A 24,433-nucleotide genomic window follows, 5' to 3' on the forward strand; every position below is an offset into this window, starting at 1 on the left:
TCCTTTCTTGGTCCTGTTCAGCTGACGGATATACACCTTGTCACCGGGCTGGTATGGATGAGTAGGTTCCTGTGAAGGTAAGGGAAAACTGTGAAGAAACATTGTCATACATACCATTCGGTTTTATCAACAATTCCTGTACATATTGTTCTTGTATTAGCTGTAAATCCCTAGACATTATAACAAGCAGTTCCCTGGCCCAGGGTGTGGGAAAAGGTAATTCCATTAAAATCTCAAATGGAGATAATTTAGTCACCTTGTGGGGATTCATTCTTATATCAGCTAAAATAGTAGATAGATATCTAGTCCAATTTACCCATGTTCCTGGGTAAATTCTGGGCTTTTCCTTAATAGTCCTATTCATCCTTTCAACTACCCCTGAACTCGGTGGATGATAAGGTATATGAAACTTCCAGGTAACTTGCAAGAATTTAGCAAGTTCCTTGGTAACCTTACTGGCAAAAACCGAGCCATTAACAGAGCCAATCTTGCAGAGAGCAGCCATACCTGGGAATAATTTCAGTAACAATAATCTTCACTACAGTCCTAGCATCTTCCCTAGATGTCACAAAGGCCTCATGCCATCTACTAAACTGATCAACTATGACCAGTAAGTATTCTTACTAATTTTGGATACATGAATAAAATCAATCTATAAGTGTGTAAAAAGAGCATCTGAAGGGGGCAAATGTTCGTGCTGTGATTTGTGTGGAATATTAGGATGTGTTCTCATACATGGTTCACACTATCTTACAAAAGACTGTTTGCTTCAAGTATGCCTATTCTCCCCTCTTTAGAGAACAGATCATTCTGATCTTTCTCTAAACCTTGTTTAATCCAAAAATCAAAGCAGGAAACATTTCATAGTAAACATTATGGCTGCAACTTCCTTTTGCCACTTTGTCAGCCAAGGCATTTCCTCTGGAAATGTCATTACTAATTATGAGGCTTAGATGGTATAGACACAGAGTCAGATGCAGAAATGAGAATAGCATGCAAAACAAACAAGACCAGAATTAACAGGACTATAGACAATAGACAGATTCTGGGTATTAAGAAAAAGAATCTCATAACCACTTAAGCGCTGGGCTGTCATGTGTTGTGTGGTGAGATTTGTTATCAGCTGAGTGACCTGGTGACTGGCATGAAGTATTGTAGGATGCCCTAGTGTGATAGTAGTAGCAGTTTCAACAGCCATTGCACATGCTGTCAATGCTCTGAGACACGCCGGCATACCCTATACCGGAACTGAAACTGCTCTGGAAAAGAATGCTATGGGACGCATACCGCCTCCGTGCTCTTGTGCACAGACCGCGGCCATGGTTTTACAGTTGTCCCGAGCATACAAATGAAATGGTTTATAATACACAGGTAGTCAGGGCTGTCAGAACGTACAGCCTCCCTACGAATTGAGTCATAATGGGAGCATTCAGGGATCCATTGGCAGCAGTAATTAATCATGCCGAGGAAGGTGAGCAACTCCTTCCGAGTAGTGGGTGTAGGAATCATCTGAATGACCTTAATAAGTGTTGGACTCAATTGTCTGGTGCCTGAAGCCAGAACAAAACCTAAGTATTCAACCTTTGATTTACACAATTGCATTTTGTGTTTAACAACCTTGTGACCCACAGTTGCTGACAGTATCCACAGTGCTTGCCTCATAGCTAGGGCTACATAACAACAAATCATCAACATTTTGCAAAAGGACGGAACCATGACCGGGGGTCCATGTTTTTTAGAGTATGTTGGAGTACCAACGAATAAACAGCTGGGGAATCCGCATAACCTTGGGTAAGCGTGTCCAGGTAAACTGACAGCCTTTAAAAAAATAAAAAAATAAAAACCATAAGTAGCTGTGTCTCTTGATCAATAGGTATAGACAAAAAATGCATTACTTAAATCAATGAAAGTGAAACAAGTGGCATCATGTGAAATGGCTGTAATGAGGGATGTCACATCAGGGACAATGGGTGCAATGGGCACAATTAAACAAGTCAGGGCTCTAAAGTCCTGAACTAAGCGATATGCTGGCCAGTGGTGTTGGGAGTGGGTCTGGTGTTATTCTTATCTACCGGGCATATTTTGAGAATAGTGGGGTTGTTGGGGTGTGTGGGGTTTCCTGGGGTTTCCTGGGGTGTGGACACTCATTCCTCCAGTGGCCATACTGGCCACAGTTAAAACAAGTGTTCCTGTCTATTCCTCCTTGGTTACCCCTGCCCCTATAACCCTGATTTCCCTGTCTCCATCCCCTTCCCCCTCTTTGTGTAGGTGGACAGTGTTGCAATCCCTGAGCTAAAAACCTTACTTCCTAAATCTTTTCTTAAGTCAAAACAACCTGCATTTTCCTTTTCTATAACCTTGGTAAGAAAATCTTAGCCACCCAAATTGGCCCAGTCTGAAATCAATTATTTCACAAGCAAGGAATACTGTGGCAACATATTACCAAGGCATGACTGTATTTTAAGGAGATCCATATCATCTCCAGACATCAAACCTGCCTCATCCTTCCAACACAAAAATCATATTACCAATCTCTTCCTTTGCATCTTGCTTATATGCCAAAGCAGTGAATAGAGACTGCTTATTCTTCCATAATCTCAACATTTCAACTTCCACCTCATTCCACATTTTAGCACATCCTGCTGAAGTACTAAGCTCATAAACAACAATTAATTTCAAACCATATAACAGTATCTTTGTAGAAACACATAATGGGTACCCAGCAGATATGCCAATACAGAAATCACATTTATGGGCACGCAACTACACACTCTGTCTCCCTCCTAGGAAACACGGATAGACACAATATAAAAGCAATCTTAAACTAACATCTCAAAATCTCCATTCCCATATAGCTATAACAGACCACAACTCTAACTATACTCAGCCAAAACGCTAGTATTCAACAGCTAATAAAACAGTTATTTGCTGGGTTATTTAGCTGGCATTCTTATCAGTATCACTAGACTGTGACAAACTGATTCACATATAATTTTAAAACAACACAGCAACATATAAATGAAATCACGTTCCAGTTAAACTTCACACTTATCACACATTATCACAATCACCATTTACACAGAATAAACAGTTAACAGCTGTAATCACAACATATTTTTTATGGTATACCAATATTAGATTTATTTTAATGATTCTTATGTATACATTTTCTTAATTAACTTCATTACTGTAATCTACTATAGTATTGTATATAAAGAAATGATCCATTTATATAGTGCGCTCATAACTCAACTATTTGTATAAAACTTCCATTAACTAATCTGAGATGCTTCTGCATCAACTTAAATCTTATAGAAATTGAACAAACATCTGGACCGGATTACACAGACATGGTTTCACCAGAATCTTTCAGAACTCTCAGAGACTTAAAAAAAATGTATTCTTTACCATGTTTAAAAGGCATGGCAAACCTTAGACCGGTCAGTCTCCAAGAGCCTTAGTACAACAGGTAGAAACCTTTGTCCATGATCTCTGGTACAGGCTATATACCACAATTTAAAATAACACATAATGTGAGACATAGAAGACACAAGCAGTAGTTATTGTACTGGATCATCTAGGCATCTGTAGCAATAAAAAGGTTAGCTTACAGCACAAAATGAAGCATGTGTTGGACCGCTGAAAATGTAAATGTTTGCTGTTATTTTCAAACAAAAATCATATTTAGTATGGATCCTTTGCAACAAACACACAGGACAGGGAAGATGTGCTGATTGGTGTTCTATACAATTAATCCCATATGGGGAATTAACTTTCAAATACTAATGAAGTGTCTCTTTTTTGTCTCGGTATAAAATATACTGAGCTCATCATTTAAACAATTTAACACATTTACACTTATCCCACTCTCATAGAAAGTGTAGTGGGCTTATGGTATTTAAAGCAACAATCATACCAGGCACACAGATCCCATGTGAAATAACTTACAATAAAACAGAGTAATAAACTTATACTTCTATGCAACAGAAAGAATAAAGCAAAAAGATTTAAGTAGGTCTATCAGGTACAACCTGTGAGTCAGTTCTTTTCTAATATACAGTACTGCTATCTTGCAGAAAGATAAGTCCTGCGCTCACTCCCATCACTACTGGGCAGCAGCAAGGACTACAATACACATCAGCCCCAATATATCATAAAAACCAAAGAAAAACAAGTTACCTGTGTTCTCTCCTTAATCCCTATGTATTTTTAAAACCTCCATTTGTTTAAAAGTACTGCTATCTTATATATACACATATACATATATACACATCTATACATATACACATGCATATATACATACATACATATATACATACACACACATATACATGTACGCATATTGGTCACTCAGGACCTGAACTCACATTTCCCATACTGCTGACTCAGAGTGGGGGCACTACTAACTTACCAAAGTGTGTCCCCAATATAGACAAACAATCACCCACAAAGAACACTTAAGACAAACAAAGGTGACCGGGAGAAAGAGAAGTTTGGGTTGTACTTATAGATCTATAAACCGTGCTCCTCAGAACACCTCTAGTCTTAATAAACCGGAGACCTCTTATGGTCTCAAAAACCTGTATCTACCTGAGATACCCTGTATCTATCTTAGATACTAACCTGGGTTACCAAAACCCTATATATTTAGACCAAATGTATAATAAACCGGAGACCTCTTATAGTCTCAATATAAACCGGGGACCTCGTATGGTCTCAATATAACTAGAGTCCTTACACCTTTCCTATCTACTGGATACAGTCTTACTAAACCAAAGGGAATCATAGACAATCAGTGTCAATTAAGACGCAAAAAGGCTACTTACCCAATGGTTTTGCTGATCCCACTTCTGACACCAAGCTGAAAGGGTTAATGCTGTCCTGGACTCAATTCCCCTCAATTCTGGATCTCTCGGTCACCATTATCAACGTTGATGGAGAATTATTGTCAGCAATAAGACACGGACAAATGCTTTGACAAAACTCTCAATCTGTATTACTGTGTATTGAATATTTATACAAATTAAGTCACTTGAGTCATGAGATATACCATACAGAATATAAGATTGATTACTTCCTTAAATCATTCTGACAATTGAAACATAATATTTTTTGGGCGGAATATCCTTAACTCGGAATAGGCAAGACATCCTGAGTATTGTCTTACATCCTATAGAATTGTAAGTCTGTCACAGTCAGCATTTCTATGACGTACATTAAATTTAAAGCATACAAAGCAAAAAGTAGTTTAACTGTTTCATATCCTTTCAGTTCAGCAATATTGATAATAAACCTTATAAAATCATAAACTACATATAATATAGGAAGGTTAATTATTTCATATTCCTTCACCCTCCCCTTCCCCTCACTGACAGCATCTCTGGACTCCCTGCTCACCTCCCTCCCACCCCCCTCCCCTCACTGCCAGCAGCTCTGGACTCCCTGCTCACCCAGCTCTGGACTCCCTGCTCACCCCCGTCACTGCCAGCAGCTCTGGACTCCCTGCTCACACAGCTCTAGACTCCCTGCTCACCCCGTCACTGCAGCAGCTCTGGACTGCCTGCTCACTCACCCCTCTGTCTGTCAGCTACTCTGGACTCCCTGACCACCCCTGCTCACCCCCCTCCCTCTGACAGCAGCTCTGGCACCCCTGCTCCTCCACCCCTCCTCACTGCCTGACAGCCTTTCACACACACAGGAAGCAAATCTTTAAGTCCCGCTTGGGCTGCTGGCTTTGCCTGAATAACAGGTCACATGCTTCCTGTGTGTAAAGGCTGTCAGGCGGAGCAGGATTACCAGGGTGGTTTCTCCCCAGACTCGATCCTCCTGGCTGCCTGCTTCATTTGTTCAGCTGCTGTGAGTGGAAACACAGTGAAGTGGGGGCGTGGCCTGACGCCCGAAAAGCATGGACGTGTAAGTTCCGAGCTCCTCGCCACCGAGCCAGCATAAGCCGTCTGACACCCGCTAGCCTGCCTAAATGGGACGCACAAAGAGGCAGGAGACCCAACATACCCCCAGGGCAGCACCGCCGGCACCGCCATCAGGACCGATGGATGGGTTCCTCCAAACTCCGCTGGGACCGAGCCGCGAGGCGCACGGATCCAAGATGGCGCCCGTCTCCCCTGCTTCCTCCTGCTCGGAGCCCGACCAGCCTACTCTGGCCGATATTGGGGCAGAGATCAGGAGACTGGTGGCCAATATGGTAACCAAATCTGATCTACAGTCCCTGACAGCCACCCTCACGGCCTCCCTCACATCAGCGGTCACGGCACTGCGCACTGACATGGAGGCACAAGGCGGACGCATCCAGGCACTGGAAACCCAGGCCCTGGAATCACAGCACCAAGCATCTGCTGCAGACACAGCCTTAACTAGGCAGGGCAACATGCTGCTGGCCCTGCGCAGACATGTGGAAGACCTGGATAATCGGAGCCGCCGCTCCAACATTCAGGTAAGGGGGGTGCCAGAGGGTGAGGGACCCGAAAATGTGGAGGCACTGCTCACTGCGCTCTTCCTCCAAATCCTGGGGAAAGACGCACCGCCAGATATACGCTTTGAGCGGGCGCATAGGGCCCTGAGACCCAGGATCAGGGATAGGGACCCCAGAGACATTATCTGCTGCCTACACTCATTCCCCCTTAAAGACCGCATAATGCAACAGGCCAGGACCCGACCCACGTGGCGTTATCAAGATGCAGAGGTCTCCCTGTACAACGACCTCTCTCCTACAACGTTGGAAGCTAGGCGAGCTCTCAGACCTATCACTACAGCATTGAGGGAACGCAATATCCCGTACAAATGGGGCTTCCCATTTAGCATCCAAGTGAGACACCATAACGAATGGGTCGCTGCGCGCTGGCCGGACGAAATACCACGCTTCCTCCAAAGGCTAGACCTCCCGCCCATAGCGGTCCCGGACTGGATACTGGAACCACTGGACCGAGAACCCAGACCCCAGAAACAACCGCGGACCCCACGGAGGGGCCCCAGGGAGAACCGCATACATGATGCGCCTCCACACCCATCCAACCCAGAGGAATAGCCATGCCCAGGTGACGCCGGACTCGGCACTACTATGCTACCCGAGACCCGGTTGCACGAGACGGCATGGATGCACGCAGTAGCACACAACTACTATCCATAGATCACAACCCCCTGATTCAAGATGACGACTCCATGGAATGTTTAGGGTGGGCGCACACCTTGAGACTGACACAGTTTGGGTGGGGACTGGGAGGGATGCAACATGCACTTGACCACGGGAGATTGAACTGATGGTCACCGGTTTGAAAGGACCGACTGGCCATGCTAACTCCCACCCTACACCCACCTTTGCGCAACCTATGGCCCACGGGGGTGGTACCACCGCAAGACTCTTTTGGGAGGGGGGAAGGCTTGTGATAGCCACATGGGGAACCCTGCGAGGTTGCAGAATCACGGGCCGGCCCGCCTGGCCCGACCTACTACCATGCCCTCACTGTGCCGGCGCAAGAGTCTGTTCCGGGGATGAACACCCATCCTGGCAGGGATATCTCAATCTGGAGGACTCATACCAACAGGTTCAGGGGGGGACGGTGGACAATGGGTAGACCGAGTATTATGGGCTTATGTGGGGAGCGGGTGGGAGGGCGGGACTTACAGAACTGTATATGATTGCATGAGGGGCGTCTTAGGCCTAGACCAACAGCTCTGGGATGGGGAGGTAGGGGGGGAAGCGGGAGAAATGGGAATCTAGAACCCCTTTGAATAGATGCCTAGCACAGATAGATCATTGATACAGAGGGAATAGTCAGAGGTTACCGTGAGCGATACCACCCCATACCCTGCAAGCCTAGATGCGATTACAAAAAGACACGCTGGGGTAGGATGAGGGAGTAGCTGAAGGGGAATAGGAGTTGGAGGGAAAGTGAAGGGGACTCATTGCTGCACCTACTGTATATATGCCCTAATATATGTTCTGAGTGGGGAGGGAATATACTGTAATGTATGATGTGCATTTTTTTTTATTGTTCCCCATGACAGTGGCCGTGACAGCTTCCCCATTGAGATGGTTGATGGTGACCCCACCCCTTCACAGACCCAGCCCAACATCCCGTGGTTCGCACGACAAGCACGGCCCATCGGGGCACCGCCCTCCCCACGTTCCCGGCCCCAGTCCTAGCCTTGACACGACGTGGATTTCGATCCCGGCCGCCACTCCCCGTCCGAGATTGACCGCGCCACCCCCAGCCGTTACTTTACCTGGATACATTACGTTAACTACACTTCCCGACCGACAATTCCCGATCCCTCGACCGCATGTTGACCCTCATCATCTCGCGGCCATCCGCGCCCTATCGCCCCAGGGGTGGGGACGTATAAGGAATATAATGGGGTGGGACCCACACCTCCACACCCACATGATATCCCCTAGCTAGGCTACAAATAACGACAACACTGATAGCCGTTGAGGACCCTTGATAAGGCCCATTACTAACACTAACACGAGCAAAAGACATCCGAATGCTCCCATAGTGGTGGCACACCCGTTAGGTAATCTCGGACTTATAAACCTAAAACAACAACCAGTGAACACATTCTAATCTGGTGATAAAATAAGGACACGACCACTAACCCCCGACAAGTTCGCGTGAACAAACCCGAACCACGGGGAGTCGATAGTTGGAGGTCGTTAGATACTCTCTGACAGACCCGACTGCCGGCTGCTGCCGTGGTCACGTAGGTGCCGTAACCGTCTCCCTCTGGGGATGGAGAATCCATCTTCACCTTAACACCCCCGCCTGCACAGTCGTGCAGACAGGGGTCTTTCCATATTTCTTTTCACACTCTTCTCTATCCCTTGCCCCACCCTCCCCACCACTCCGACCCAACCCCCCCAGCCTCCCCACAATTCCCCCCCCTCCCATTGCCATTGTGCCCGCGGATCTCCTACAGGGATGAGGTACGCCTCGACAGCAGACCCCGCCTGGAAGTGCAAACAAACCAATCCCACCCACCACAAATGGCCTACGAACCTGATCCTCTACGCGTCACAACCATGAACTGCAGGGGTCTAAATATCCCGGAGCGCAGATCGCAGCTCCTTCGGGAACTATCCTCTAGACCATGGTTCGTCAACCTGGTCCCTACCGCCCACTAGTGGGCGTTTCAGGATTCCAGGTGGGCGGTAGGGATTTCCAGGTTGATCGGGCGGGCGGGTGCGAGCCGGCGGTACCCGTGCGACTGGGTACCGCCGTGACCATTTGCGGCTCTGGCCCGCCCGGTAAACCGCCGGGGCCGCCTTCCAAAGTGTCCATCGGGTGGCCCATGCTGTCAGGGCCACCCGATGGATGCGGATTGTAAGGGGGCCCGGTCAGCGCTGGGCGCTTTAACAGCGCGACCGGGCCCCCTGTGATGACATCACAGAGCTGGGAGGAAGTGATTCCCCGGTCACTCCTCCCAGCTAAAACTGAGAGCCGCGCGGGAGGATCACCAGGGAGTCAGAGTGGGAACTCTGACTCCCATCCACCTGAGCCACCACTGGACCCCAGGGAAAGTCACCCTCCTGCACCAGGAAACAGGAGGGTGACTTAAATATAATGTGTGTGTGTGTGTGTGTCTTTGTAGGTATGTCTTGTGTGTGTCTGTCTGTATGTGTCTTTGTATGTATGTCTTGTGTGTGTATGTGTCTGTCTGTGTATATGTGTGTGTGTGTGTCTGTATGTGTCTTTGTATGTATGTCTTGTGTGTGTGTATGTGTCTGTCTGTGTATATATGTGTGTGTGTGTGTCTCTGTATGTATGTGTGTCTTGTCTTTGTATGTATGTCTTGTCTGTGTATATATGTGTGTGTGTGTCTGTATGTGTCTTTGTATGTATGTCTTGTGTGTGTGTATGTGTCTGTCTGTGTATATATTTGTGTGTGTGTCTGTATGTATGTGTGTCTTGTCTTTGTATGTATGTGTCATTGTATGTGTGTCTTGTGTCTGCATGTGTGTGTGTCTATGTATGTCTGCATGTGTGTGTGCATGTCTGTGTGTCTGTTTGTATGTATGTGTCTTGTGTGTATGTGTGCCTGTCTGTGTCTTTGTGTGTGTATGTATGTGTGTCTTGTGTGTCTGTATATGTGCCTGTCTGTGTCTGTATGTATGTCTTGTGTGTGTCGTATGTGTGTCTGTATGTGTCTTGTGTGTGTGTGTATGTGTCTGTCTGTATGTATGTGTGTCTTGTCTTTGTATGTATGTGTCATTGTTTGTGTGTCTGCATGTGTGTGTGTCTATGTATGTCTTATGTGTGTGTGCATGTCTGTTTGTATGTGTGCCTGTTAGTTTGTATGTATATGCTGCGAGACTAAATATTTGATATCTGGTTCGATTTTCGTAAGGAACAAACGAAGGTCTCTTTCAGTGATATTCAGACGACTTCTCTGTTTGCGCATAATATGATTTCTCATTTGTGCGTCAGCTCATCTCCTCTCCCTCCTCAATTCCCCTCCCCACCTTTTTTTCCCCTTTTTTCTATTTTTTAACCATCCTTATAGCAATGCCCAGTAGGAAGGCTGAGCTAGGTAGCCCACTTACTATAGTCCACTATAACATACAGACACACACATACAGACACACACACACAGGACACACACACACAAGACACACACACAAGACACACACACAAGACACACACACACAGGACACACACACACAGGACACACACACACAGGACACACACACACAGGACACACACACACAGGACACACATACAAAGACATAGACAGGCACACATACGTGTGTGTGTGTATGTGTGCCTGTCTGTGTCTTTGTATGTGTGCCTGTCTGTGTCTTTGTGTGTGTGTCCTGTGTGTGTGTCTGTATGTTATAGTGGACTATAGTAAGTGGGCTACCTAGCTCAGCCTTCCTACTGGGCATTGCTATAAGGACGGTTAAAAAATAGAAAAAAAGGGGAATAAAAGGTGGGGAGGGGAATTGAGGAGGGAGAGGAGATGAGCTGACGCACAAATGAGAAATCATATTATGCGCAAACAGAGAAGTCGTCTGAATATCACTGAAAGAGACCTTTGTTTGTTCCTTACGAAAATCGAACCAGATATCAAATATTTAGTCTCGCAGCATCAACCTCAAGGATCTCATTAATCACTAGTAAAGGTAATTTCAATTTACTTTATTGTTTTCTCATTAAACGTTATAAAGTTAAAAACCTTATAAACCTGCATTAAGTAGAAATAAAAAGATAAATGTACGTACATTTATTTTTTTTAAAAACACCCCCCTTTCTTAAAAATATTCTGCATTTGCGCGAAAACTGGTGGGCGGTAAGGAAATTTTTTCAACCAAAAAGATGCATTAGTGGGCGGTAGGTAGAAAAAGGTTGACTACCACTGCTCTAGACACATATCTATTGCTTTTCTTCAGGAAACACATTTTAAGGAAGAACATGCCCCGCTATTGAAAAGCAAACACTACCCCAATGCGGCCCATAGCGTCCACCCGACTGCACGTAAGGCAGGTGTGGCGGTCCTCATCCATGCTAAACTACAGTTCCAGGAAGTGGAACGGATGGTCGACCCCAACGGCAGATACCTGTTCCTCAAGGGAGACATACAGGACCGTAGGTACACACTCGCGATGATCTATGCTCCAAACAACAACCAATCACACTTCATACGTAAGTCTCTCTCCAGACTCTCCTCATTTACAGAGGGCACATTGATCGTTGGGGGAGACCTAAATGTACCCCTCGTCCCTCTAATAGATTCGTCCACGGGGCACAGTAGCATCTCCCAAGGAGCCCTCCGCAGCATACAGAAATCGCTTAAGAATCTTAGGCTGGTGGACTGTTGGCGCGCAATGCATCCGGCGGACAGGGAATACACCCACTACTCAGTGATACATAAGCGATACGCAAGGATTGACTATATCTTCCTCCAACAGGAACACCTTGACACCATCCAAAAAGCGGAAATTGGATTGGCAAGCTGGTCAGACAACGGACCTGTGACCCTACAAATGGACTCCCCCAGGGTGCGCCCATCCACTTGGACATGGCGGCTCCAGGACTCCCTGCTCTTGGACCCAGCGGTGAAGGAAAAGGTCACCGAGGAACTCACTTCTTATTTTGAACTGAACACCACAGACGATCTCTCCGCGACCACGATATGGGAAGCCCACAAAAGTGTGCTCAGAAATACACTGATACACCTAGCCTCTAAAAAGAAAAAAGAATCCCGGAGACAAATGACGGATCTCCTGACGCGCATTAATGTCCTTGAATTGCAACACAAACGCTCCCACCTCGAAGAGACATATAAGGAATTGCTGGAGGCCCGAAGATCGCTACATGCCCACATGACGACCCGATACTACAGCTCCATACAGCGTTTGAAGGCCTTCTTCTACCAACATGCCAACAAAGGAGGGAGGCTGTTGGCCAGAATGCTTAGGGGACCCCAGGGTATGACCCAAGTCCATAAGCTACGGACGTCGAATGGCATGACCACACAATTCCCGGATAAAATAGCGTCCGAGTTTCGCTCGTTCTACGCCTCATTATACAACATCCCGGGACCTACACTCCCAGAGGAGATGGCAACCAGACGGGACAGGATACGGAGCTACATTGAATCGCGCGTAAGGACGCGATTGCAGCAAGGGGAGTCAGAGTTACTGGATACACCGATCACGGAAGCCGAAGTAGCAGGTGCACTCAAGTCCGCCAAAACGGGCCGAGCCCCGGGTCCTGACGGCTTTACACTGGACTATTATAAGAAATTCCGAACCATACTGCTCCCGAAACTCACCCCCGCGTTCAACGCTTTGGTAGATGGTGCCCAATTACGACACGAATCCCTAGCGGCAACTATAACGGTCCTCCCGAAACCGGGGAAGGATCCTGAACTATGCAGCAGCTATAGACCAATCTCACTGCTGAATGTGGATGTGAAGCTTTTCACCAAAATTCTATCCACCAGAATCGGGAGAATACTCCCGAGACTGGTCCACCCAGAACAGGGTTAATCCCTGGGAGGGAGGCTAGGGACAGCACCCTTAGAGTACAATCCATCCATCACCTGGCGAAGAAGTCCACTGATAAGCTCCTACTACTGTCGACAGATGCGGAAAAGGCATTCGACCGGGTCGACTGGACATTCCTTGTAACCACACTTCGGGAAATGGGCTTCGGAGGGAACATGATGAAATGGATTGATGCGCTCTACCACTGCCCCAATGCGAAGGTGAGAGTGAACGGAGCGCTTACCGATTCCTTCCCGATCCACAATGGGACACGACAGGGGTGCCCACTCTCCCCCATGCTCTTCGCCCTGGCCCTCGAACTGTTCCTGGAAGCGGTGCGCAACTCGAATGTGATCACGGGCTTCAAAAACGGTAATACAACAAACAAAGTAGCGGCATACGCGGATGATCTTTTATTCTTCATCACGGACCCGGAGGCAACAATGCCCCACTTAGTCACTATGATCATGAACTACGGGGAGGTCTCAGGATTCAAATTGAACATGAATAAATGTGAAGTACTCAACATCACCGTTCCGACAGCCCAAGCAAACACGCTGAAAAACCAGTTCCCATTCCGCTGGTGCTCACACCACATGCAGTATCTAGGTATAACAATGACCAGAGACCTGGGTGACATGTACCAAACAAACTTCTTGCCGTTGATGTGACGAATCCAACAGGATCTAAAAACGTGGACATACCCGCACATTTCGTGGTTCGGCCGGATCGCAATTCTTAAGATGAATATACTAGCACGGCTATTATATCTACCGTATTTTTCGCTCCATAAGACGCACCTCACCATAAGACGCACCTAGTTTTTAGAGGAAGAAACCCAGAAAAAAAATATTCTGAACAAACTGTCCCATAGTGTTTCTTACTATGGGACAGTTTGTACAGAATATTTTTTTTCTCCCCTGTCCCATAGTGTCCCCCCCTTCCATAGTCTTCTCCTCTCTCCCATAGTCTTCACCCACCCCCTCCCCATAGTCTTCACCCACCCCCTCCCCATAGACTTCATCCACTCCCTCCCCATAGACTTCACCCACCCCCTCCCCATAGACTTCACCCACCCCCTCCCCATAGACTTCACCCACCCCCTCCCCATAGACTTCACCCACCCCCTCCCCATAGACTTCACCCACCCCCTCCCCATAGACTTCACCCACCCCCTCCCCATAGACTTCACCCACCCCCTCCCCATAGACTTCACCCACCCCCTCCCCATAGACTTCATCCCCCCCTCCCCATAGACTTCAATCCCCCCTTCCCCATAGACTTCAATCCCCCCTTCCCCATAGACTTCATCCCCCCCCTCCCCATAGACTTCATCCCCCCCCTCCCCATAGACTTCATCCCCCCCCTCCCCATAGACTTCATCCCCCCCCTCCCCATAGACTTCCATCCCCCCCTCCCCATAGACTTCCATCCCCCCCTCCCCATAGACTTCCATCCCCCCCCTCCCCATAGACTTCATCCCCCTCCCTCCCCATAGACTTCATCCCCCTCCCTCCCCATAGACTTCATCCCCCTCCCTCCCCATAGACTTCATCCCCCTCCCTCCCCATAGACTTCATCCCCCTCCCTCCCCATAGACTTCATCCCCCTCCCTCCCCATAGACTTCATCCCCCTCCCTCCCCATAGACTTCATCCCCCTCCCTCCCCATAGACTTCATCCCCCTCCCTCCCCATAGACTTCATCCCCCTCCCTCCCCATAGACTTCATCCCCCTCCCTCCCCATAGACTTCATCCCCCTCCCATACTGTCCCCCTCCCCTTGTCCTATAATTACTTACCTGTCTTGCAGCGTTGGCCGGCAGCACAGGGCGCACCGCGGTAGTGGAACTTGAATTTCATGTTCCGGTTTCCGGCGGGACTGAAAGGAAGTGCGCACTCAGCTTGTGCGCACTTCCTTTCAGTCCCGCCGGAAACCGGAACATGAAATTCAAGTTCCACTACCGCGGTGCGCCCTGTGCTGCCGGCCAACGCTGCAAGACAGGTAAGTAAAGCATCATATTCGCTCCATAAGACGCACAGACATTTCCCCTCACTTTTGAGGGGAAAAAAAGTGCGTCTTATGGAGCGAAAAATACGGTATATCAGACGATCCCGCAGGCCCTACCGACGGCATACTTCGCTTCACTCTGGTCCGCGATGGTGAAGTTCGTTTGGAATGGGAAACAGGCGAGAATCCGACAGGACGTCTTATGCTTACCTCGAGCATGGGGGGGACTGGTGCTCCCCGACCTCCGCAAATACCACCATGCGACAGTACTACAACGTGTACTGGAGTGGCATACCCAACCGGTGCATAAACAATGGATTGAACTAGACAAACACCATATCGGCCCCTCCTTTCTGACATCAGTGTGGAATTCGAAGAGGATACCAAGGGTGATTCTGGAACCAACCTCTACTGTTGCGCAGACACTGAAAGCGTGGGATACCATTAGGAGAGCCCCCCCACATATCTCAAACACCAAGCCCGATGACCCAAATACCGCACAATCCTCAGATAGGAGGAGGGCTTCCGCAGGCGGCATGGTCCTTCATTGGAGAGGGGGAATCCTTCCCCATACATAGGGTGTTAACCAACACGGGCGTGACCCCTCTGAGGGAACTAATGGAGGGCGACCAACCTACCAGCCTACAAACCTTCTGTTATATGCAACTCAGATCATACTATCGGACACTCCCGGACAAGGAAAAGCTACATAGGGACTTAACCTGGTTCGAAACACTCTGTGACACAAGACTACCCTAGATAAGGCAATATCATTATTATATCAACACATGCTAGTAGGGCACCTCACCAACAACGACCAATTCCGCAGGCGCTGGGAACGCATGATGGAGACATCCTTCACCGCGTCCCAAATGCTCATCGAGCTCCCAATATCAAGAAACGAACTATAAACTCCTTTCATTCTGGTACAGAACGCCTGACAGTCTACACAGGATCTTCCCGAATATACCTGACACATGCTGGAGATGTGGGGATGAGCGGGGAACGCCGCTACACATCTGGTGGGACTGCTCACTCATCAAGCCGTACTGGGACGAAGTTCTACAGAAAATAGGGGAAATCTTGGGGACGGAAGGAACCCTCAATGCAGAGGCGGTCCTCCTACACTCCACGCCTGACCCCATAGGAGTATATAGGAAAAACATTCGTAGACACCTAATTAACGCGGCTAAGTCATTGATTCCGCTATACTGGAAACAAACAAATATCCCGACGATAAGGCAATGGATGGAGCGTGTAGAAGATATATATAGAGCAGAATCACTGCAGGCCACACTTATGGGCCTCGAGGACAAACACGTGGAGAGGTGGACCCCATGGCTACTCTACATGGCGGACCGAAGCACTACTGGGAACGGTCGTCTGCAGCCCCGGGGAACCTCGCGCCCCCACACGGATGGGGACTAACATCAGATACGATACGTGCAATACCATGGGCACAGGCGATGGGGACCCTTGCCCCTCTACACCACCTTGCCCATCCTTCCTTCAATCCGCTTTCCCGTTCCCGTCCCCTCTCTCTCTTTCTCTCGCTCTTTACCCATTTTTCACTCATCTTCTCTCTAAATTTTCCAACAATGATTTCTGTACTAATTGAATAACAGCCACAGCCCCTCTCAACCCGAGATTACTAACAGCTGTGTCATTTACTCACAATCACACATCTAAATGGGAGCAAACACCTTTATCCTGAGATCACATAACGCATATAAGACACACTCATGACCAGAAACTGGCCAATGACGCAGGACCGATACCCTTCATCATCCCGAAGAGTAAGAGGCCTAGAGGTGATAAGGTACCGTTAATGGAGCCCAATAGGCAGACACAAAATCCACACTTACGAGTATACCTCTCCTCGAGCAGCAAACCGGTCACTCATATGACTACCCTAACGTGTTAAACGTAATCAAATACCATATCTGTATAGTACATAACATTTTTCGAGTGATGTTCACACATTCTACGATGGGACCTGCGCGTCCACTATGTTCTGTTTGCTTGTTCAATCTATAGATTCATGCTGTTATACAATGCTCAGGGCACGCCCTGAAATGTTTATGTTTGAATAAAGCCATTTTGAACCAGAAACACAGTGAAGTGCTGTTCCAGGCCCCCCAGCGTGAGTGTGTTTCTGCAGCACTGTGGAGCCCCAGCTGCCACAGCCCGCCCACCTTCTGGTGCCTGGGTGCAGTGCACCCCGTGCACCGGCCCAGGATCGGCCCTGACCATACGGTCTCAAAGGCAACATTACCAAACGGGCAGATTTAAATGTGAAAAAAAAATGAAATGCAAGCCTTATATTTGACTCTCTAACTTTCCAAAACACCATAAAACCTATATATGGGAGATACTGTTACACTTTGGAGACTTCACTGAACACAAACATTAGTGTTTCAAAACAGTAAAACTTATTATAACAATAAAATCGTCAGTAAAAGTACCGTCCGTGTGTGAAAAATGCAAAAAACGTCACTTTTACTGAAAATATCTTCATTGTAATACAATTTATCATTTTGAAACACTAATATTTGTGTTCAGCGAAGTCTCCCGAGTAAAACAGTACCCCCCATGTACAGGTTTTATGGTGTCTTGGAAAGTTACAGGGTTAAATATAGTGCTTGCGAATTAAATTCTCTGCACTTTCTGTCTGGGATGTCAGGCACGTCAAACAAATTTTAATTTAACCCCTTAAGGACACATGACATGTGTGACATGTCATGATTCCCTTTTATTCCAGAAGTTTGGTCCTTAACCCCTTAAGGACCAAACTTCTGGAATAAAAGGGAATCATGACATGTCACACATGTCATGTGTCCTTAAGGGGTTAAGGGGTTAAAAAAAATCACATAATTATGTTAAAAGATTACTTAACCCCTTAAGGACCAAACTTCTGGAATTAAAGGGAATCATGACGTGTCACACATGTCATGTGTCCTTAAGGGGTTAAATATACATGTAGAATTTTAATATATATATATGTATTTAAATTCTACATGTATACTTATGCAATCATTTATATAATTATATATATTTATATATATTTGCGGTTATTTGTATTTTAGATATAGAATGTCATAGATAGATATAGAATGTCATTCTAAATGTATTTTGTTACCAATATATACATTAATAACAAAATACAGTTACAATGAAATTATATATGTATATATAATTTATTTTCCTTTTTTGTTAAATATTTTATTTATTTATTTCATTATTGTTATTATACGTATAAATAGAATGTCAGTCTAAATGTATTTTGTTACCAATATATACATTAATAACAAAATACAGTTACAATGAAATTATATATGTATATATAATTTATTTTCCTTTTTTTGTTAAATATGTTATTTATTTATTTTATTATTGCAATTATACGTATAAATAAATATAATATACATATATATTATAGATAATATATATATCTTATATATATATATATATATATATATATATATATATATATATATATATATATATATATATATATATATGTAACTTAATTCTAAGTGTATTTTAATACTAATATATGTACTTATATTAATATTAAAATACACTACGTATGACGTTACATATATATAAGATGTATATATATATTATATATATAAAAAAAAATATATATATATACACACATATATATATATATATATATATATATATTTATATTTATTTTATATATATAAATACACTTTTAATTTATTTAACATGTTTAATAATAAAGTCTCCCTGCTGCCAGATCCACAGCCAGCTATTGCTTCCATGTGATCGCTCTTTGAGAGCGATCACATGGCCCCCGGGCCTGATTTGGGGGGCCGAAGAGGATCGTGGTGGAGTTAAGTACCGCGGAGCTCCTGGGGGCTTAAGACGTTACAGCGTTCTATGCCGCCGCAACGGCTTTAAAGCCCATTATAATGGGGACGGCATAGAATGCCATAATGACTTTAAGGGGTTAATACATAGAGGTTGGTAACAGACTAGTTACAAGTGTCCAGTACTTTCATTCAAGTGCTTTTGTGGAATGAAATATTTTCCTCCTGTGGAAATATAAGGCATAGATCCAATTTTCCCAGGTTACATTCTTAAGATTACGGACTATCCGACCTCAAGGAGCTATCTCCTCTCATCTTTCTACATATAAGCTTTGTTTCTATATATTATCCATTTGAAATAAATGGTAGTTACTACCAGTGGACTTACAAATATATATGGAAAAAGACAGAGAAGGGCTGCGCCACATAAAATTAAAGAAATAGTACTGTGAATCTCGTTCCAGCAGTGCAAATTGTCACATATAGAAGTGTTTCTTTATCAAGAAGTATATGCAACTGTGGTTTCTAAGTTCTTTATGCTTGAGGGATGTGGAAGATCTGAGTGTCTTTAGTCTCCGTATGTGAGTAGAAGAATGACAAAATAAGCTTATAACGCAATATGTCAAGACTTGATAGGCAATGCGTAGATAATAGTGATATTGCACTCACATGTAAGAGAGCTATGACCAGCTCTAGTGTGTATTGCATATAGTGGTATAATCCCCATTTATGGCATATGATGAAGGTCGTTCACAGCAGGTAGTTGTCCAAGTTGTCCAAGTACTCAGAGAAGGAATAAAAATAGCCACAAATAGTGCTCTCAATAAGACAATAAAAACTGTATAAAAGTAAACAAAATTGTACTCACAAGTGTAGAGCACGCTCACTGCTCTATGATGATAGCATTGGTGGTATGATCCCCACCTGGGATTTTCTTGAGAGTAGGGATGATAAAGTAGGATAAGAAAAAATTAAATAAATAAAGGAAAAAGTTGTTGAAATAAAAAGGTGATGGTACAAAAAATTATTGTAAAACCAAAATCCTTTATTCAATCAGATAGTAATGTCCATAACGTGTTTCGTCACCACAGACTTTTTCAAATGGACTAGAGCATACAACCTGGCTAATAGACTTTAAATATGGGTAAGAACACTTAAAAATGGCGCCGAAACTGTGTGCACCAGTCTAAACAGTAAAATGATAATATTAATAAAAATAAATAAATAAGTAGTTAGTATTGAAGAATATAAGTGAAAGAGACATTTAATATTACATGAGATGAAAAACGAGGGCAGGAAAGGACTAAATAATTAAAAAGAAAATGATCATATTCAGTGCTTTGAAATAGTGCTGGTTCCTGGAGTCTGTATACATTCTGCGGAAACAAAATAAATGTCTCCAATAATTGCAGTACATTATAAGTCGTGTTCGTTGGCATTAACACAGAACATTCAGTCCCTACAACATGACTCTCCTCATGGGCCACCTCATGTCAGACAGCCAGTGTGTTTTGTGAGGGCTTCGCTGTCTCGGCACTAGTAACTGGTCCATTCCCTTATTCTCCGTCCTACATTCTTGCTTGCCAATGTTGGGCGTCATCCAGTAACCTCGTCGTTATGGACATCCCTGCGACACCAAGAACAATCTAACAAAGTATTTTATTTTGATATTGTATAATTGTTAACGAAGAGCTTGCTAATGGCCAAACCTGCATCGTGTACCTAATTTGGTGGTGTCCCTTCCCAAAGAATTAAAGCACCTCTGCTCTATATAACCAGTCTGTGAGGAGGATTATCTCCAGCCTGATATACATGTCTTTACCTACAGGGAGAGGTTTGATATTTTATCACCCAAGCATTATCCTACATACAGAATTCCTCTCAGGGGGTTAATTAAGAATGTACACTAGGTGCACAGATAAGGAAAGCCATTAATTAGAGAATCCCAGGTAAGAAGAAGGGTTGTTTGTTTGTTTTAGTTCTTATTTTTCTCAGACTAATGAATGAGCCGCCCAGCTCCGGGTAAATGACAAGGTGTGGCCATTGCTCAGTGATGAATGATAAGACAACCTGACCATGGCTCGCTCCACCAGTTCTTATATTTATATATATATATATATATATATATATATATATATAATGGGTGGGCGTGGCCACATCCGTGATGGGCGTGGCCACATCCGTGAGAGGCGTGTTACACCTCAGTGATGAGCTGGGCTCCTTTAGCTGGGGGGCGGGGCCGGATCCCGGAAGTGCTGTGTGTGTATGTGTCAGGCTGCAGGCGGCCAGGAGAGTGAGCAGAGTACTTAGACCGTGTGTGAGTATGACTGCTGTATACACTAATATTGGATCTCTTTGCCTTGTGTACATATCTATAATTCATTAACCGCTGCTTACCCTTTGATATCCTGGGGGGTGCACTACATTTCCAATATCCTGCTAAGCTAGCTAAAAGCATCATGGGATATGTAGTCCTCCACAATTGGAGTGACAAAGGCTTGCTGTCACTACAGTAAACAATGTGTGCGTGCCACATTCACCTTGCACGTCACATGGATCACCGTACTGTTTGCATATGGCTATATACAGTGATCTTTGGAGTGTATATGCAAATTGTTGGGCTGTTAATCATTCACAGTTCATTGTTTATATTTTATGATCTGATTTAAAGTTAGGACTGCTTTTCAAAAGTGAAAAGTATTGTAATTTGCACATGATAACTCTTTCCCTCCCAGGGACTTGAATTTTGCTGCTGATGAGAATAGATTGCTGCTCTGAATCTAAGGTGGTGCCCCCACCCCCTTATAGCACAACCTGATTGGTGTAATTCTCTGTGGGGCCATGGGTTAGTACCCATGTGCCAAGTTGTGTGTGTGTACATAAAAGTACTCTCTGTTTCTAGTTTAAAGTGTACCTCCTGCTGGACTTTTACTGCAGTTTAGGAATGAGCTACTTAGATGGTTGAATGGTTTTTGAAAGAGCTTTTAAAGAAGGGGTTATAGAAGGAAAAGCAGGGAGAACGATAAAGTGTAATGGCACACATGCTTTTAATTTTTATGCAGGTGAAGCCGGGTTTGTCTTGTTTGCAAACACATCTTTATAAATGATTGTATTGCGCAAATTCAAAAATGTATCACCGTCAAATTAACAAAAAATAAACACAACATTTCGCCCGTTAGTCCTTATTCATGGCTGAAATGTAAAAAAAAAATTAAATTTGCTCCTTACATTGTAATGTATGAAGGTTTCTAACTGTAGTTGATATTGGTGATTGGCGGTCCTCTATCTCAGTACTCAAACGTATGTATTATTTGTGTGTAGCACTCTATCTACATTCTGTATTCATATTGCATTGCTATGAAGCTGCTGGTGACCTTTTTATGTCCGCTGCTCGCACCCTTACTGCTAACCCGTGCAACTTCTCGTGGGTAGCTCTGTTATTTTGGAACAGCCTGTCTACCCCAGTCAGACTCTCCCTAGTCTTCAATCATTTACAAAGTCCCTCAAAACCCACCTGAGAAAAGCTTTGGCCTCCCAGAGTAACTTTTATTTCACTTGCTCTCTTAAAGGGATGCTCTCAATTCTTGCCCCCCCCCCCCCCCCAATTCTGTAACTTTTCCACCTTGTTGATAAGTTGCTATCCCACTCGATGCCCAACTTTTCTAGATTGTAAGCTAGTTTTGAGCAGGGTCCTCCTCAACCTGTTTTTCCTGTAACATTTTGTAATTGTCTAATTTACTGTTATATTTTTCCCAATTATAATATTGTAAAGCTCTTCAGAATATGTTGGCACTATATAAATGCCAATAATAGTAACTTAGATGTTTACAGCATAATTTAGGTACGTGAGTTGTTTTCATGGAAAGTTTATTTTTATCTGCTTTTTAAAATTCCACGCTTTAATATTACGGATATTGCTTTCCATTATGTTTGCCAGCAAAGTGCTCAAGTAAAATAGATGAAATTTAACGTGCTTAGCAGCACTTTGTTTGAGAAATGGATATTACTGACCACAGAAATATCCCCCAAACATAGACCTGCTCTCTAGCGCACCCTCACTTACAGACCAATTAGTTTTACAACTGAGTCGTTGGAACGGAGCTCGGTCGGTAAGTGAGGATTGTCTGTACACAAATTATTCTCCTCCTCCTTCAGATCAATGTGGTAGTGGTTGAGGGAGAAAATATGAGTTTTGGTTTATTTTTGGTCTCAGAATTAATTTGTTTTTATATCGTATTAATCTTTCATTTTTCTTTCCTGTCTCCATAAATTGTCCAAATCTTCTCAAAGAGAAACAATTTTCTACTTTTTATTCATCTAATTTTATGTTATATGGAAATGCTTTCATAGTGTTCCATGTCTTCGGCAAGGTCAGTTGTAAGTAATTCTATGACAAGTAGATCCGGGAGAACACTGTGAGCTTCTCCCCATGCCACTTTTGTTGAGTTTGATAAATTTCTGTAAGTTGACTTGACCCTTTACCTTTCATACAAAGACCTACTTAAAGCGGCACTGTCATGGTCGAATCCCGTTTTGTTTTTTTAACCCCCATCCCGCCTCCACTACATCTAACTGACCCCCAAATGCCCCTAAGCTCCCCATATTACCTATTTTTTTCATCTTTATTTTCTGCCCCGATCTATATTCAGGGCGCCGCCATCTTTGTGTGGGTAGGTGAAGTCCCTGTGGGACATGTCATCTGCCCACACTAGACAGACTGAGATTCCCGCACATGCTCAGTTAAACACCTGTACATGCTAACGGGAATTTCATCTATTCATTCATCAGACAGACGAATGAATGAATAGAAAAATCAGACGAACAAACAAACACTGAGTATCAGTGTTCGTTTGTTCGTCCAGTTTGTTACAAGGAGGGAGTTACGGGCACGCAGCTCCCTTCTTGTAATATGTAACTATAGAAGAGGCAGAGAGCTGCGCTCCCCGCCACATCATAAGTCCCCCAGGCCCCCCTCACTCTATTGGGGTCAATATGACCCCCATAATGGCATAAGGGAGATTAAAATCTCCCGAATGCCCCTACTCGCTATACCGCGAGTTGGGGCATGTTCACTAAACAGTGAGCAACCTGTGGCGGCTCACTGTTTAAAGTGGGGGCGCTAAAAAACAATAAGGGGGGACCTACTGTCCTCCACCCCCGGCCCCCACCCCTGTGCGGTGGGGGCCCTAAAAAACAATAAAGGGGGGGGGCGTTATCAAGTAAGCGGCAGCCACAGCACGAATAGGATCGGAGTTTCATTCATTCGAATGAAATTGCTATCTGAACAAAGTCCCGAATTGCATCCTAACACGAATGGAGAAACTCTTCTCATTCTGCTAGGATGCAATTCGGCAGTTTTGCCGGCGTTCTGTCTAAGTGACAAGACGTTTGGCAATACTGACAGGAAGCATTGTGGGAACAGGGAGGAAAGCTAGGGATCATGGGAAAATAGCTCTGACCAGCGGAAATGAAGCACACTTTGCTCCTCCGCTGGTCAGAGCTGGTCAAGCGGAGGAAACCTCCATAAGGCAAAGAGTCCCTACTTTGTCTTATGATTTTAAAGAAAACTAAAGAAGACCGGAAGA

At 44.8% G+C, this 24,433-nt stretch overlaps 1 protein-coding gene across 1 annotated transcript in view; it reads left to right on the plus strand.

Moving 5' to 3' along the window:
- The first annotated feature begins 21,088 nt into the window (after positions 1-21,088).
- SLC35A3 (solute carrier family 35 member A3) overlaps positions 21,089-24,433 on the plus strand; it is a 61,841-nt gene continuing 58,496 nt past the window's right edge. Inside the window, exon 1 of the mRNA XM_063428415.1 lies at positions 21,089-21,165. The gene's annotated coding sequence lies outside the window, so the exon portion shown is untranslated. The remainder of the gene's footprint in view (positions 21,166-24,433) is intronic.

Source organism: Pelobates fuscus, chromosome 7 (genome assembly GCF_036172605.1).
Source record: "Pelobates fuscus isolate aPelFus1 chromosome 7, aPelFus1.pri, whole genome shotgun sequence".
NCBI classification, from domain to species: Eukaryota; Metazoa; Chordata; class Amphibia; order Anura; family Pelobatidae; genus Pelobates; species Pelobates fuscus.